Source organism: Suricata suricatta, chromosome 9 (genome assembly GCF_006229205.1).
Source record: "Suricata suricatta isolate VVHF042 chromosome 9, meerkat_22Aug2017_6uvM2_HiC, whole genome shotgun sequence".
Lineage (NCBI taxonomy): Eukaryota > Metazoa > Chordata > Mammalia > Carnivora > Herpestidae > Suricata > Suricata suricatta.
Window position 1 is genome coordinate 117,688,771 of NC_043708.1, and position 16,348 is coordinate 117,705,118.

The window sequence follows — 16,348 nt, forward strand, 5'->3', positions numbered from 1 at the left end:
TCAAAAATAAATAAAACATTTAAAAAAAAACCTAAATGTTTGACTTGCCCATTATTTCCAAAGTTGTCTTAGTGGTGTGTAACAAATGAACATGGAACTGTGTAATTTAGGTTCTATAAAATTTTCTTTGGTAAATAAATTTATCAAAAACGTCAGTACATCTGAGATATTACACCTCATGTCCCTTAAATAAGTAGAAATATTTTTATATAAAATGGGCACAATTTCATTATTGAAGTCTAATTTTTCTTCTAAATGGAAATGTGAGGGAAAGAACTTTTAACCACCCTCTCTTTCCTGACTATATACATGTGTGTGTATATACACAAACAAAAAAAACAAAGCTCAGAGGCTTTTAACCCAATTTTCAAATAAACTGTCTTTAATAATCCCATCATTCCAAGGAATCCAACACAAGGGTTAACATCCTCAAAAAAAACTGTTTCTACCTTCTATTATTTTGTTTTCCAATTCTATATACTTCCTAAGTGAAATGTTATTATGTAACTATTAAAAATAGCACTGGGTGTTGTATGGAAAACAATTTCACAATAAAATATTATGGAAAAAAAAATAAAATTAGCTGAGGTACCACAAACTCCAAGAAAAAAAAAATACCACTGTTTAACAACAAACCACAAAGTGCCATCCATAAGGAATTCTTAAAATCATTGGAAATGTTAAACCTTTCAAACTTATAGTTCATCAATAGCATGACTGCAATATACATGATGTTCACTATTTCTATAAATCAAAAAGATACAAAGCCAAAGAATCTGAGAATGGAAAACATCCACGACCCCATCAATTCTCTCACAAACCACTGAACATGCAGAGAAACAATTATATTGAATTTTAAAAATTTGATATTTTAAGCTGTTTTCAGTGCTCACTTCAGTAGCACATATACTAACTCTGTTTTCAGCAATGTCTGTATATCTAGAAATAAATATTTTATCAATAATTACATACACACCAGTCTAGAAATCTTAACAGCAGAGAGGCTTATTTTACTATTTCATGTCTACAAGCCTAAGAATGGTTTATATGCTTTAGGTAAAATATACTCAAATATGACAGAAATGTGTGCACATCTATCAAGTTTTATAGCATAAAAACAAAGATTTGACCGCAGGTGCACAATTACCTTAACAACTCCACACATACCAGTGAAAACACACAGTGATGATCTTGTAACACTCCTACTAGTAATATATTATTTTTCACCATAGTTTTTCCACATAACAGATTTACTCTGTGTGTGTGGGGGGGGGTAGGTGTATGGGAGGGTGTTTCTACATATGTAGGAAATTAAGATATACTACATAAGCTTATCCCATGCAGCAACTGCTTCCCTGCTCTGTTGTAAACATTTAACATCTAAAATATATTAATAGTATAAGAAATTATTCATTTTATATTGAAAATATGAATGGTAATTTCTGTACTTTAACAATGAATGTCTAACTAAAAAATTTCAAAACAATAGAAAAGAGGCAAACCAAGAAACAGACTCTTCAGAACAAACTGCAGGTCACCAGAGGGGAGGTAGGTGCGGGAGGAATTAAACAGGTGATGAGAATTAAGGAGTGCCCACATGATGAGCACTGGGTGTTGTATGAAGGGCTGAATCCTAAATGGTACACCTGAAACTAATATTACACTGTATTTTAACCAACTGGAATTTAAATAAACTTAAATAAAGCACTTAAATAAACACAGAAAAAAATCAAAATCAAGCCTAGCTCTTGAAGATGCTTACTCTACTGTATCTATAATCAATGATTCTGCCTTTAATATTTCAATTAAAATATATTTCCAAAATTACTGACAAATTACATATCTAAAAAGGATTCATAAAATGACACTTATCTTCTATATGCAAAACAAAATATACAATCTTCATCACCAAATACATCTCAAAGAGAAATGGTATAGTAATTCAATTTGTCAACACAGTGTTTTTTTTCACATTGTCTCTAAAATTGGCATTCAAAAAATATAGGCACCTATCAGCAAATCCTATGCAGATGTTCTAAAACAAAAACTAATGTCGGTCTGTAACTTTAGTAGGTATCTAACAGTATCTGCCAGCAACTAATGCTCATAAACTAAAACTCCCTTACCATCCACCAAACACAAAGAATAGACTACAGCCAAGTGATAATTATGCCCAAAAGTTGTTTCTATTCTATGATTTTTAATAAACACTTGTTTTATAGATACATATAAAATACACCTGTGGGTATATATACAGATGTATATGAATGGAACCCCTGTAAAATTAAGGATAAACACTTTAAGGTGAAAATTATTATATCTTGTTTAACACACAGAACAATCTAAACAAAATATCCTGAACTTCAGCTGCCCAATTATTTACTCAGAGATAATTTGACAACTATATGCAATTTTTTCACTTTACATATTTATAAAACATGTTGGTTGATATTATATTTTCTTAAAGTCAAGGAATAATTATAACTGTGTCTAATTATATACACAATTATATAAAACTTTTCTTTGATCTGCCCATCATTTAAAGAACATAGATTTGACAGACCATTACAAACATCTCCAATAAAAACTTGTAAATCACCTATTATACTATTAGATATAAGTATTTTAAAACAATAACATTTCAGTTATCATTAAAAGTCCAATTCCACTGGCAACTAAAAACTTTCTACCTTATTATGTTTAACCACATGTAGAGATTTCTCTAGTAACTGTATTTTCTATTTGCATACAAACATATATGAAAACCAAAAACAAAGCTGCCAATAGTTAAAATGACATTTCCAACATGATTAATCATATATAAAAAACCATACTATACTAGACACTGTGCATTTTTACTCCACCCTAAAATTTGAACCTAATGGTGCAATAAACACAGAGGCTAGATGTCATTTGTGTCAAGCAAAATAAAATGCCTATCCATATAAGCTGTATTTACAGTGACGTCTATGTATGTAGAGAAGTAGATGTTAAAGAACATCACATTTTATATAACACTTTACCAAAAGGTGTAACAGTTATCTACTGAAAAGAAATTAATGTTGAGGCAATTTAACAATTCCATTGGATAAAACAACAAGCTACACATATTTAACATCACAGTATTAATAAAATATATATAGATTCCCAGGATCTGAGCATCAAGTAAAGGCTCAGAGGCTGAGCCTTTGGATAGTTCTTGGAGGCTGTTTAAGAACTATCTCCACATATATGCATACACATACAGCCCTCCAAAATTTCCTATTCTCTACCTTCTAAAGTCTGCTTTTATTTGCCTAATACAAACAAGGCCAGTCTAGAAACTCCTCTCGATAGCCAAAATTATATCCTAACATTTAAAATGCCCCAAATATCAGTCATCTCTCCATGATTAATAGTATCGTTTAACATAGCATATTTTTCTATTATATACATAGAATAAAAAAACCCATCAAATCCTAAACATAAATAGAAGCTGGACGCATATGCAGTAGTAATTCCATCATGAGAATTAAATAAATATCATACCATACAAATATTAACATAAAAACCATTTACAGAATAACATCTACAACCACATAGAACAGCCTTAATAAAATTTTTTGTGACAGCTGCATACAGAACAATCCTCGCCTCACACTAAAAGCCACAAAAAAATAATCCAAATGATTTTATATGTGTATCACTTAGAGGTAGTCTAAGAGTTCTATTTTTATAATCATGTATTAAAAATATTTCTTCTACATGTTAGCAGTCTCTTAGAAATCACAATACCTTAATGTTTATTTCTACTTATTCATATACTATATTCTCAAAATACACAATAACTTGTGCCTTACTTTTCCCCTGATTAATATATTAAACATTTCTCATGTCCATTTCCACTCTCCTACTCAATGAATGAATATAAATTGTGTGTATCTTTAGAAAACGGCCTCATTCCTTCCTAAAATCTTTTTCAGAAGGCAGTTTTACCAAACATGCTTTTAGAAACTTCCCTAGGGAACCAGCTCTATTAACACAGCAACCATTTTGAAAAACAATAGATTTGTTTATAAATGTAGCCTCTATGCTTGATCATTACAGTCCATGAAATAGTAAGCAAAAAAGAATAAAATACAATAAAGAACTATTACATGTTGAATTTCATTCTTTTCACTAACATCCAATGAATAGTTCATACATATTCGTCACTATTTTATATTGATTTCAATACCATTACCCAATCACAATTTTCCTAAGTATTTATTCTTAAGCTATAATGTCCAGTAAATTAGTTAATATGTTTAGGTTACTAAAATGGTATATGGTTTGAAGAAAAAAAAAGAAAGAAAATTCTTTTATCACATAAGTATTAAAGTCACATGTACAAGGCTCTTACTAGTAAATATTTTGATGGCAATTTGATAATCCATAGAAAAATATAACAGATATTTTTCTAAATACAAAGATTGCTAATGAAATATAAATATTTGAAAAGCAAGATGAACTTCAAGACAGTGTATATCTTTATTTATTTTGTCTGTGATTTTGCAGTTGAAGCTTTTGGCTGAAGTCAGGATGTGTTGTCCTTCTTGTCCGTTCCAGATATTCCTAGAATGCTGGTTTATATATACTTGAGATTGTCCAATCTAGACAAATAATACTATATAAGTGCCATCTACCTGAAAAATTTTCAATTCAGTAGATAACTTCATACACTTGCATTCTGGGGAATAATTTGGAATTAGCCATGCTGTACTGACCATGTTGGACAATGAAATAAATACAGAGTACAAGATCTAGAGAGTGTCTCTATAGGAGGGTCTTGGTCAAAAACCCCTTGAGAATCAGAATGAGGTTGAGACTTCATAGCAGTCCTTAAGTAATTGTTCAGGATATTCCAGAAAAATGTGAAACCCACAATCTGATCAATGCAGAGGCACTCAGACTATCACCTTGTTTCTTGCTGCACAAATTTCATAAGATCCATATCAGGGGAGTCTTATTCAGGGGATAAAAGTGAAAAAAAGGTCACGGAATTTAGGAATCCAAAGATTTAGTGTCTAAAAGTCGGAAAGTTCCAGTTTTGACAGTTTCAAAAGATCCTCAATTATTTTCAGTTTATATAATCTTTGTCCTCTTCTCTGATTATTGCTTATTTCTAAAAACTCTTGAAAACATGTCAAATGCAGATTTTTGAAGAAATGTGACTTGGTTTGTCATATCTTTTCCAAATATTGCTCTGGCAGACAGATGAAATAGAGAATCTGAAGCTAGAAGTAAGAGGACCAATTAGAAGTTTTAATACAGTTAAAATACAACAATTACAACAACAAAAGTCATCTAGAAGGGTAGTTCGAGAACAGGTCTCTAATGGAGCTTGAACAGTTATCAACTGTCCAATAAATTTTCTACATTTCAGGATGAAATCCTTGTCCATGCTTCTTAGGCTGCATTCATGTCCATGAATGACACCCACTTTCTCACCTATTTGGCATCACCTTTTCACATCTATGTAAAATTGACTCAAATGTATATACAATGATTTTAAAAGATGTTTATGAATGATTTGGAGACATTTCCGATGCTTACTTGCCAGTATTTTCTTCTTTGAATTATCTGTACATGTATTGTCATTTTGAATACAATTGTTCCAACACTTTTACAGGGTTGTAGATGTTTATGTACATTACTAAAACCAAGAGAATAAATAACCAATTATTTTTTCTGGCCCAAATAATGATACATTTTCACAACTCTTTATGTGGTCAGGTACTCTATTACATACTGACAAGTAAATTGTCATATACTCTTCAATAAGAATGTTCTCTTGATTTCTAAGAAATTTGCATAAAGGTATTCAACTGTTAACTGTTCAACCATTAATATTTGTTCTCCCTGTATGAGAAGAATATAAGAATAACTCTACTATGACTTCTTGTAACCATGTTTATAAATCGTGTTATAATCTTAGACAAAGAAAAGTATTACTAGTTAAATCAGGGCTTTTATGTATTTTTTCTTCACTGTTATTTCAGCAATCTTTGAGGAATGGAAAATTTCTATTACTTTGCCATCACATTGGCATCATTCACTCAGTTGAATAAACACTTCATTTATTTAAAATACAAAACCACTGTCCAGACAATCTCACTAGAGAAGGTTATGCATTATACAAAATGTAATTAAGAAAAATACAATCCCCCAAATATTATTATTTAAGAATAAACCAATTTCACTGCAATAACTTATTTTCAGAAATCATATCACAATTTTTAAAAATCTTATGTAATTTCTAATTCACTCCAAGCCATGTGAAAAAAGTCCACTCATTCCAATTTTCAGTTCCTTATTTGCTATAGCATGGGAGAGAGACTCTGATTTGACCAATATCTATATTCTTCAGCATTTTCAAGCCTGGAGAACCTGGCTACCTTTCGATGTTTTTAAGTAAATGTAGACAGTCCAGTATTAACACTATTCCCATAAAGAAGCACCATTATAAAAAGCAGATTTCAACAACCAAATACAGCCACCAGAGTATTCACAGCTAATCTACAACATATTTGCTGAAATTTCCCCAGAAAATAAACTCAACCCCAAACTCAACACCCAAAAGTCCAATGGTAGTGGAAGTTTCTGGCCTACTTAACGTGATCCAGAAGTGGATGCTTAAAATACAACAATACAAATCTAGGGTGCCTTGCTGGTTCAGTTGGTAGAGTATGCGACTCTTGATTTTAGGGATGTAAGGTTGAGCTCTTTACTGGGTGTAGCGATTACTTTAAAATAAAGTATAAACACACACACATACACACACACCCAAACATATGCTTATACTGCAAATAATTCAAGTTAGGCAGTTCTGTGACCAACAGAATACAGACCAGATAAACCTTCCCACAAAAGTACAAGTATGAGGCAGAAATTACAATGTCCAGAAAATCAACACACTGTGCAGAGATCACATCTACTTTTAAAAAGTTGTTTTTTAAACATTAATGGCTCTCTATAAACTTTTATTGGTCATTTTTATCCAATGTGAACTTGGTGAAAAATTTTGTATTTGATTCATTATTAAAAAGAAATTTACTTCCTCAAGTTAAGTACATAATTTAAATGTATATTAGCAATTTGCTGTCTGAAAAAACTCAGTTGTTTCCTATCTACATACGTCAACTATTCTGACCTCAACCTACCACTGAACCCGAAACTGTTACTCAAACTGTAACAAGCCCTCCAGGTGATTCTTATGTACACTAAAGTTGGAGAAAGTTTGATTTAATCTAGGCCTTCTAGAAATATACAACTCTACCTATTCCAATAACCACACAATGAACAGATACTTACTTGATCAGCACATCTTGCTAACCACAGAAATTTCAACAGAAGACATAATCCTGCCTAGTCATCTCAAGAAATGATACACAGAATCTAATATGGCAAAGCTGGTTGAGACCCATACACTAATGTTAATGACAAAGTAACAGGTCAATGTTAGTAATTTGGATTCCCAACCTACCTCCACTAGTCCAATATTCAAACAGAGAGCTTAATTCTCGCCAGCAACTGAAAGAATCCTAACACTATTTTCAATTACAGTTCTTCTCCACACTTGTACAAACACTAAGGATATGCCACAATCACTGAAACCTTGTATTTTTCCTTCTTATCTTCCTTTATTCCACCAACACTCTATTTACTGCTAATTCACTCCTTCTAGTACTCTCTCACCAAAGTGCTCCAACCATAAATCAGCTGGACTGAACCTCAGTTTCCCTTTGTAGGAATGACTACTATCATCAGGTTCAAGAAACAAGGAGTCTGACCATCAAGCCAACCTACCCCCTCCAAAAAATAAATAATATAAACTGATCATCTTCCAAGGATTCCTATTAGAGTGGATTTTCTTTAATCATCTATAAAAAAGGAATACCCCAAGAATGGGGTTATTTGGACAGGGTGAGCTAGGAACTACCACTGCATGCTTTCTCCCGGTAATAATAAGGAACTACTACAGGTTGTACTAGACATCCAAAATCAAATGACCCTAATCAACACTACTCCTCAATGGCTTCTAATGAGTATTCCCTTCCTTCCTCATTCAAATATGCTTTTAATCTAATTCAGTTACTAGAAAGGTATCTCATTTCTGTCAATTCATCCAACATATCTCTACTGGACAGGATCAGAAACATTAAGTGAAGTCAGACAAGTATGAGGTTTATAAACATACTAAAATTTCTGGCAGGGAAACAGGGACTTCATTACAGGAAAGACCTTAGAAAAGACTTGTCTACCTTTCTTCTTTAAAAAAAATTGTAATTTTTCTGAACCTCAACAGCTTTACACTATAAAGTGTCACTTATCACAGTATCAACACCCACATTATCTATACACACAGACCACACACACTCCTTAACAAATTAAGATGACTAAAGATAAGATCTTGATATATTCAACTGTCAGTGGTACATCTTTATAAACATTATTCCTAAATTACTTGATCAACTCCCTTATAATAGCCACTATAAGCAAATCACAAGGACCTAATCATAGATTTCCCATCATAGGTAACAAAAGGTCCATTATTCATACAAGTAAAGATATATATTAAAGAAAAATGTGACACTAAAGACCTGATTTTTAAAACTGCAGGGTAAAAAAAATTCATGCTATTTAGCAAATCAGTTTCTCTCTAGGGCTCAGTACCAACAACTGCAAAATGTCAATTTCATCCCCTTGAATCACAAAGTGTCATAACTTCGAAATCCCCATCTATGTCTTGCCAAGATACAGAAAGGTCATTAATTTATTAAGACATCTAAAGTAATCCACCTGGAAACAATAAGCAAAACTAAAAAGGCAACTGCTGGGAAGAAGTTAATTGCAAATGACATTTCAGATAAGGGGTTAGTATCCACACTCTATAAAAAACTTATCAAATTCCACATCCAAAAGACAAATAATCCAATGAAGAAATGGGCAAAAGACAGCAACAGACACTTCTCCAAAGAAGACATCCAGCTGATGTCCCGCTTTTTCATATGGCTGATAGACATATGAAAAAAATGCTCAACATCACTTATCAACAGGTAAATACAAATTAAAACCACAGTGAGATACCACCTCACACCAGTAAGAATGGCTAAAATTAGGGGCGCCTGGGTGGCTCAGTCGGTTAAGCCTCCGGCTTCGGCTCAGGTCAGATCTCACGTTCGCGGGTTCGAGCCCCGCATCAGGCTCTGTGCTGACAGCTAGCTCAGAGCCTGGAGCCTGCTTCCGGTTCTGTGTCTCCCTCTCTCTCTGACCCTCCCCCTCTCATACTCTGTCTCTCTCTGTATCAAAAATAAATAAAACATTAAAAAAAATTATAAAAAAGAATGGCTAAAATTAACAACTCAGGCACAAACTGATGCTGGTGAGGATGCAGAGAAAGAGGATCTCTTTTGCACTGCTGGTGGGAATGCAAACTGGTGCAGCCACCCTGGAAAACAGTACAGAGGTTCCTCAAAAAATTAAAAATTGAACTACCCTACCACCCAGCAATCGCACTACAGATGGTTATCCAAGAAATACAGGTGTGCCGTTTCAAAGGGGCACATGCACCCCAATTTTTATAGCAGTGCATTGACAATAGCCTATGTATGGAAAGAGCCCAAATGATGCCCATTGATGGATGAATGGATAAAGATGTGGTGCACGTGCGTACACACACACACACAATGGAGTACTATTTAGCAATAAAAATGAATGAAATAGTGCCATTGGAAACACAGAGATGGAACTAGAGGGTATTATGCTAAGTGAAATTAGTCAGAGAAAGAGAAAGATCATATGAGACTTCATTCATATAACGACCTAAAGATACAAAACAGATGAACATAAAGGAAGAGAAGCAAAAAATAATATAAAAACAGGGAGGGGGACAAAACACAAGAGACTCTTAAATATAGAGAACAAACAGAGGGTTGTGGAGGGGTTCTGAGTGAAGGGATGAGTTAAATGGTAAGGGGCATTAAGGAATCTCCTGAAATCATTGTTGCACACTATATGCTAACTAACTTGGATGTAAACTAAAAAAATAATTAATTAAGAAAATAAAGTGCTCACATACAAAAATAAATTAAAGTAATCCATCCGAATGTATCTTTAGCATTCTGCTTAAAGCAAGTCTTATTTTAGACCAAATCAGTATCTCAACAACAAACTAGTATTTTCTTATTCATGTTGTACTTGGAGCTGCCTCATAGTTTAGAGACATGTTATCAGGAAACAGGTATGAGGTTGGAACTGAATGATTATAGTAGTATGCAATATAAAGAAAACAGCATAGTAGCTACCAAGTTTTTACTCTCTTGAGTATATCACTTGAAATTCATAATGAAAAAGACAAAGGTGAGATACACACATGCTACAAACATGGAAGACACTCTACAAAAGGAAACTGCAGTAGTGGAATTTGAAATTCCCCTTTCTTTAGTTCACTAGAAAAACCTACAGTTCCATTCCCCTAATATGCACAATACTGCTCAAAATATCTTGCAAAATGTATAGTGTAAGTGTACATTCAGAATATTTATGTACTATGTATTTGGGTTGACACTTAGGCTGGACTTCAGAGTACTCACACTGAGCTTCACTTCATCATACTCAATAGACATAACTCATCACAAATCCAGTCAAGGTCTTTCACAACAACTACTACCACTCTGTGACAGGAATACCTTTAGACGGTACATCTCTACTAATGCAATATCTTTTAGCTTAGAATTATGATCATCTTTATGTAACAGTGTAAGTAAATGACAGCAATATAATTCAACTGACACAGAATTAAGGTGAGGATATGGAAATATGGGAAAAATTAAAGACAATAAAAACCTAGCAATGTGCAAGAATTATATCAAGATTTCTGGAGGCTTAGAACTAAATATAATAGCTTATAATCCACTACCAACCTGAAAAATGAAATATTCAAATATTTTGATGACCTAGATTACATTGAACATATCTATGAAAATATTCGATTTAAGTGAGAATCAATGTAAATGGTCAAATAAAATTAAGACAGATCATATTGATAAAACACAAAGTCCAATAAGAAGCCTATTGATACATCACATTGATGTAGCTCTAAGACTTGGATACAATGAACCAAATTGGAATGGTAATACAATCCAAATTATATCATGGAAAGAAGAGAGCAGACACTACCTTTTCTCATATAAGTCTCCTAATAGACAATAAAATTACTAATATCAGGAATTGTGCTCTTTAACTTTATTTCTGCTGTCATATCATAAATCAGGGGAGGTGGGTGGTAGTACTGGTTAAACACGTGAGGAGAATTCAGGACTGCACTTGTGACAAGCCCTGAATGTTGTATGGAAATGCTGAAATCACAGTAATTTACACCAGAATCTAATATTACCCTGAATGTTACCTAACTGGAATTAAAATAAAAATTCTTAAAGGCAGGGGAAGGAACTCTGTAAATTGCAGTCCAAATAAATTTTATATAGACTCCTCAAAAAACTATCGATAGAACTCCCCTATGACTCAACAATAGCACTGCTAGGGATTTACCCAGGAGATACAGAAGTGCTGATGCATAGGAGCACATGTACCCCCAATGTTCATAGCGGCACTTTCTACAATAGCCAAATTATGGAAAGAGCCTAAATGCCCATCAACTGATGAATGGATCAAGAAGATGTGGTATATAATACAATGGAGTACTATATGGCAATGAGGAAGAATGACATATGGCCATTTGTAGCAAAGTGGATGGACCTTGAGGGTGTCATGCTAAGCGAAATAAGTCAGGCAGAGAAAGATACCACATGTTTGCATTCATAGGTCTAACAGGAGAGACCTGGCAGGGGACCATGGGGAGAGGAAGGGGGAAAGAGCGGGGAAGAGTGAGGGACACAGATCAAGGGAGATTACGGAATACTGAAAACGAACCATGGACTGAAGGGGGAAGGGGAGGGAAGGAGGGGTGATGGTCATGGTGGGGGGCACTTGTGGGGAGAAGCACTGGGTGTTATATGGAAACCAATTTGACAATAAACTATTAAAAAAATAAAAAAAATTTTAAAAATGGGAACAGATAACTCATTGAATTCAGGTATATAACTATCTAATCCCTCTGGTTCATTGTAGTATCCTCATCAGTTGTAAATCTAACAAAAATAATTCAAATTTAAACATCTGGTTGATCTAAGAGGCTTTTTCTTGAGTTTTGGCTGACTCATCTACTTTTTAAGATTAATCTTAATCACCAAAGAAAATTAACCCAGTCTAGTCATCTACTAACCATTACTATTCCACATTAGAACTTCCTAAATTATAGGCAAAAATCAAACCATAAGAGACTCTTATATACGAAGAACAAGCTGAGGGTGAGGGGGGTAGGGGGTTATAGGGACAGGGAAAATGGGTGAGGTGTACTGAGGATGTCAATTGTTGGGATGAGTACTGGGTATTGTAAGTAAGTGAGGAAGCACAGGAATCTATTCCCAAAGCCAAGACTATACTGTATACACTGTATACATACACTGTATACACTGTATGTTAGCTAATTGGACAATAAATTATAAACAACAAGAAAACACGTGATGTTAGCAACATGGGTTCCAGAAACAAACTGAGGTGATAACTGAATGCAGAACAAACTAATGAAATTGTTTTTTAATTTGCATTCCAGTCAGTAGACGATACCAGGGCCAAGATGCCACATCCCTTTGAGCACAAGGAAAACGTTCCTCAAGGCACGTTTTCTTCTTCTATCATTTAAGAAGTTGAATGAGTATACTGTAGCTGTTCTATACGGTCTACTCACTTTTGGCAGAGATGAATTTGCTGTATTAACACCTGAAGCTGTAAATCAACATTCACATATAGAACAAACATATCCTTGGAACTGTATTTCAAATACTGCTCTCTTATTGGGCCTTCATCATCTCACTAAGCAAGAAGAGATCTTCTTACCCCTGGAAAAGCAAACAGAACTTTTTTTTATTTCCATTTTTTATCAAAAATAACTAAAAGGTAAATTTTATGACAAGGTACCTAGCTTCCCAAAAACAAGTCCCAGTAAACAGCAAATAGTATTGACTGACTCCTATTTAAGAAAAGCTGACTACTTCAGTGGTTAAGGGTATGGAGCTAGGTAATAGATAGGCCTAGATTCTAATCACAGACATTATACTATATGAATCAAAAACTTGCATCCTAACATTAAAAAAAACAGTAATGCTGACATTTCTTAAACATCTACTGTGTGATAGGCTCTATACACATTGATCATTGCAGACAAATGAACAAAAACTAAAACAAAATAAACTGTCCTCAAATACCAATGGTGTCCATTTGAAGACACTTAACATACTCACTGTATTTCATAATATACTTCCATAATATTAGTTCCCCATTTTCTTGGACATCATCACTTAGACATCTCTCTCACATTAAATATGTGATCCAAGAAGTAGTAGTCTCCCTTTTACATACCCTTGCTTCCACTCGGCATATGCATGTGCCTTCTGAGATGTAAAGATGAGCTTCGTTTTTTGCTTTCAATGGCATGTTTTAAAAAAAGGGAAAAAATAATGAGCTCAGAATATTTATGAATATTTACAAAAAAAGGATTGTCTGAGGAACTGGCAAAGTATACTGCTACCCCTGTCATTTCTAAGTATTCAAAGTTCTCACAGTAAGCCAAAATTTTCTGTTGAAAATAATTTTCTCTAAAAAGTCTACTGAGGCACATTGACTAGATTTCAGAGTGTCATTTGAGCTCAAGTTTTAAAATCATTATGTTCAGACAAGGTCCTGTGTCATCATGAACCTAGCCAAGGCCTCCGTAATGCATTATTACTTTTCTTTAAAAAGTTAGTTTACCTGGAGTGATTTACGTTTGTCCTAAATGTAGCTAATATGGTTTTCAGCCTCCTTGAGAAACTACTGAGTAGGATCCACAGTTACATGTCAGAAAACTGAGTGGTTAAATTCTCTCCTCCTTTCCGAGTCATCAACTATGTGGGCAAAAAGGTACTTCATAAGACTGAAAAAACTGTAATACAAAAAAAAAATTATAACATGACTTGCTTTACTTATCTAATATAATTCAAATACTGATTTATTAAATGAATAGCCACCCCAAGAGGACTGAAATGCAAAGAGGAGTAAGAATCTGGCAATGTATTGTCAACTGATTCGCATGTATTTTAAAACTTTATGTGATCTAATAGATCAAATCAATTAAGTTTGATTTGAAATAAATAGTGTTTTTCCTAATCTTTGAAATCAGAATATGAAATTTCTACACAAGTATTACTATTATCACATAATTCCATAAATTACTTATATTATTCTACTATAAGTTAAGACCTAGAAAAAAATAAAACAGATTTACAAAAACTGCAAAACTTCTGATATCTGTATATGAGACCTGAGAAAGTTAAACTCCTAGAAACAGAATATAATGGTGGATACAAGGGACTTACCAGTGTAGAGAATGGGGAGATATTGATCAAAGACAATATATTAATTATTAAGATGGGTAAGTTCTAGGGATCAAATGTACAACATGGGGACCATTGCTAAGAACACTGTATTATAATATTTGAAATTTGCCAAGAGCAGATCTTAAGGGGCTCTGGGTGGTTCAGTCGGTTAAGCGTCTGACTTCGGCTCAGGTCATGATCTCACAGTCCGTGGGTTCAAGCCCCGCATCAGGCTCTGCACTGACCACTGGCTCAGAGCCTGGAGCCTGTCTTCAGATCCTGTGACTCCTTCTCTCTCTGAAACTCCCCTTCTTACTCTGTCTGTCTCTCTCTCTCAAAAATAAATAAAAACATTAAAATTTTTTTAAAAAAAGGAGTAGATCTTAAATGTTCTCACAGACACACAAAAAAGAAATTGTAGCTATGTTAATTGATGGATGTGTAATCTTTTCACAATGTAGATGTAAACCATCATGTAGTATGTCAAAATTACACAGTATTATTCATTTATTGATGAAGCTGACGAAAACTTACAAGACTTCTAAAATATGACATGATTAAAGAGAAAAGTTTACAAAGGCAGGAGGAAGCAACATTACTTTTTATACATCTTTATACTAAGTCCAGTTTACCTATCAAAGCATTAAACACAGAATATCACAAATAACTTAAAAACAATGATTTAATAAGGAAGCAGAACTATTAAATCCCAGAATTTTATTTGTAACTATTATTTAAACCTCAATGAAAACCTATATTGATATGGAATGCATACATTACTGTTAATAAATGTGACCAGGAAATCAAGAAGTCACTGTCCAACTGTGTTTTAGATATTCATCTAAATGCACAGTGGAGAAAAAATCCAAAGGGACAAGAAGTATTTACTGCCATGGATGTTTGAAAACCTTTATGGTATTATGTGTTCCCAATGGAACTCCAGGTAGAAGCTTAGATCTAGCAATCCAGAGCAAAGATCCACATTTATTTTAAACTTAACATGCAATTATGTGCATATCTGTGCCAAGTATTTTTTCAATTTATGTTCCACAATCAAGGTTATCAAACAATTCAAGTCAGTTCTAGGCAGGAAACATTATCACCAAATCTAAATAACCATTAGAAGTAAACATCTTACAGAATCTAGAGTTTTTTGTTCACTCACCTCTAACTTGCCAAGGGGGCCATCATCATTATATTAGGAGAGATTAGAGAACAGGTTTTCTTTGCACATGGGGCACAATCACTCATGCCAAAAATCTAAGGGCCATCCATTTCAGCAGATCTATGCAAACAGGAAAGTTTTCCTCCAAAACAGAGAAAAGTACCACAAATTATTCAAAAGTTGGTCCAGAGAGCCAACTGCAAAGAAAACAAGGCTCTTTGCATACACTTACAAAACTCTTAGAGGAAAAGTTACCTGTCATCTATATCACAGTCAATTTTATCTTAACAGAATGGCTTTCCCTCTAGAGATAAAGTACTTTGCCTGGGGCTCTGTAACCAAGAATTTTTTTTTGTAACATTCACAATCTCTTCATTAAGTACCATATCTGTATTGTAAAAATCTCTTAAACCAAGGAAGACCTGGCTACTTTATATTCCTTACCTAATAGTGTACATTAATACTAAAACTACTCTGGGACTGAGACCTTATAAATTTGATGACATTAACTGCAGTAATTTTGAGAGTCCTTTTTCCTTTGGAGACTATTAGTTAAAAAGCCATGATTTAAAAGAAGGAAATGGAGGGGTGCCTGGCTGGCTTACTCGGTAGAGCATAAGACTCTTGATCTCAGGGTCATGATGTGAAGCCCCACATTGGGTGTATAGATTACATAAAAATAAAATTA

The 16,348-nt window shown here is 33.7% G+C and overlaps 1 long non-coding RNA gene and 3 other non-coding genes across 4 annotated transcripts; all 4 read right to left on the reverse strand.

Annotated features, from left to right (window-relative positions):
• Positions 1-2,909: 2,909 nt before the first annotated feature.
• On the reverse strand, positions 2,910-16,265 carry LOC115302050. The gene is made up of 4 exons (XR_003913405.1): positions 15,661-16,265; positions 13,501-14,062; positions 12,830-12,980; positions 2,910-5,255 (listed from the first exon to the last, which is right to left on the reverse strand). It is a non-coding gene; the product is annotated as an uncharacterized LOC115302050 (long non-coding RNA).
• On the reverse strand, positions 7,749-7,819 carry LOC115303256. The gene has a single exon (XR_003913947.1). It is a non-coding gene; the product is annotated as a small nucleolar RNA SNORD108 (small nucleolar RNA).
• On the reverse strand, positions 10,596-10,662 carry LOC115303248. The gene has a single exon (XR_003913940.1). It is a non-coding gene; the product is annotated as a small nucleolar RNA SNORD64 (small nucleolar RNA).
• On the reverse strand, positions 13,766-13,838 carry LOC115303257. The gene has a single exon (XR_003913948.1). It is a non-coding gene; the product is annotated as a small nucleolar RNA SNORD107 (small nucleolar RNA).
• Positions 16,266-16,348: the final 83 nt, after the last annotated feature.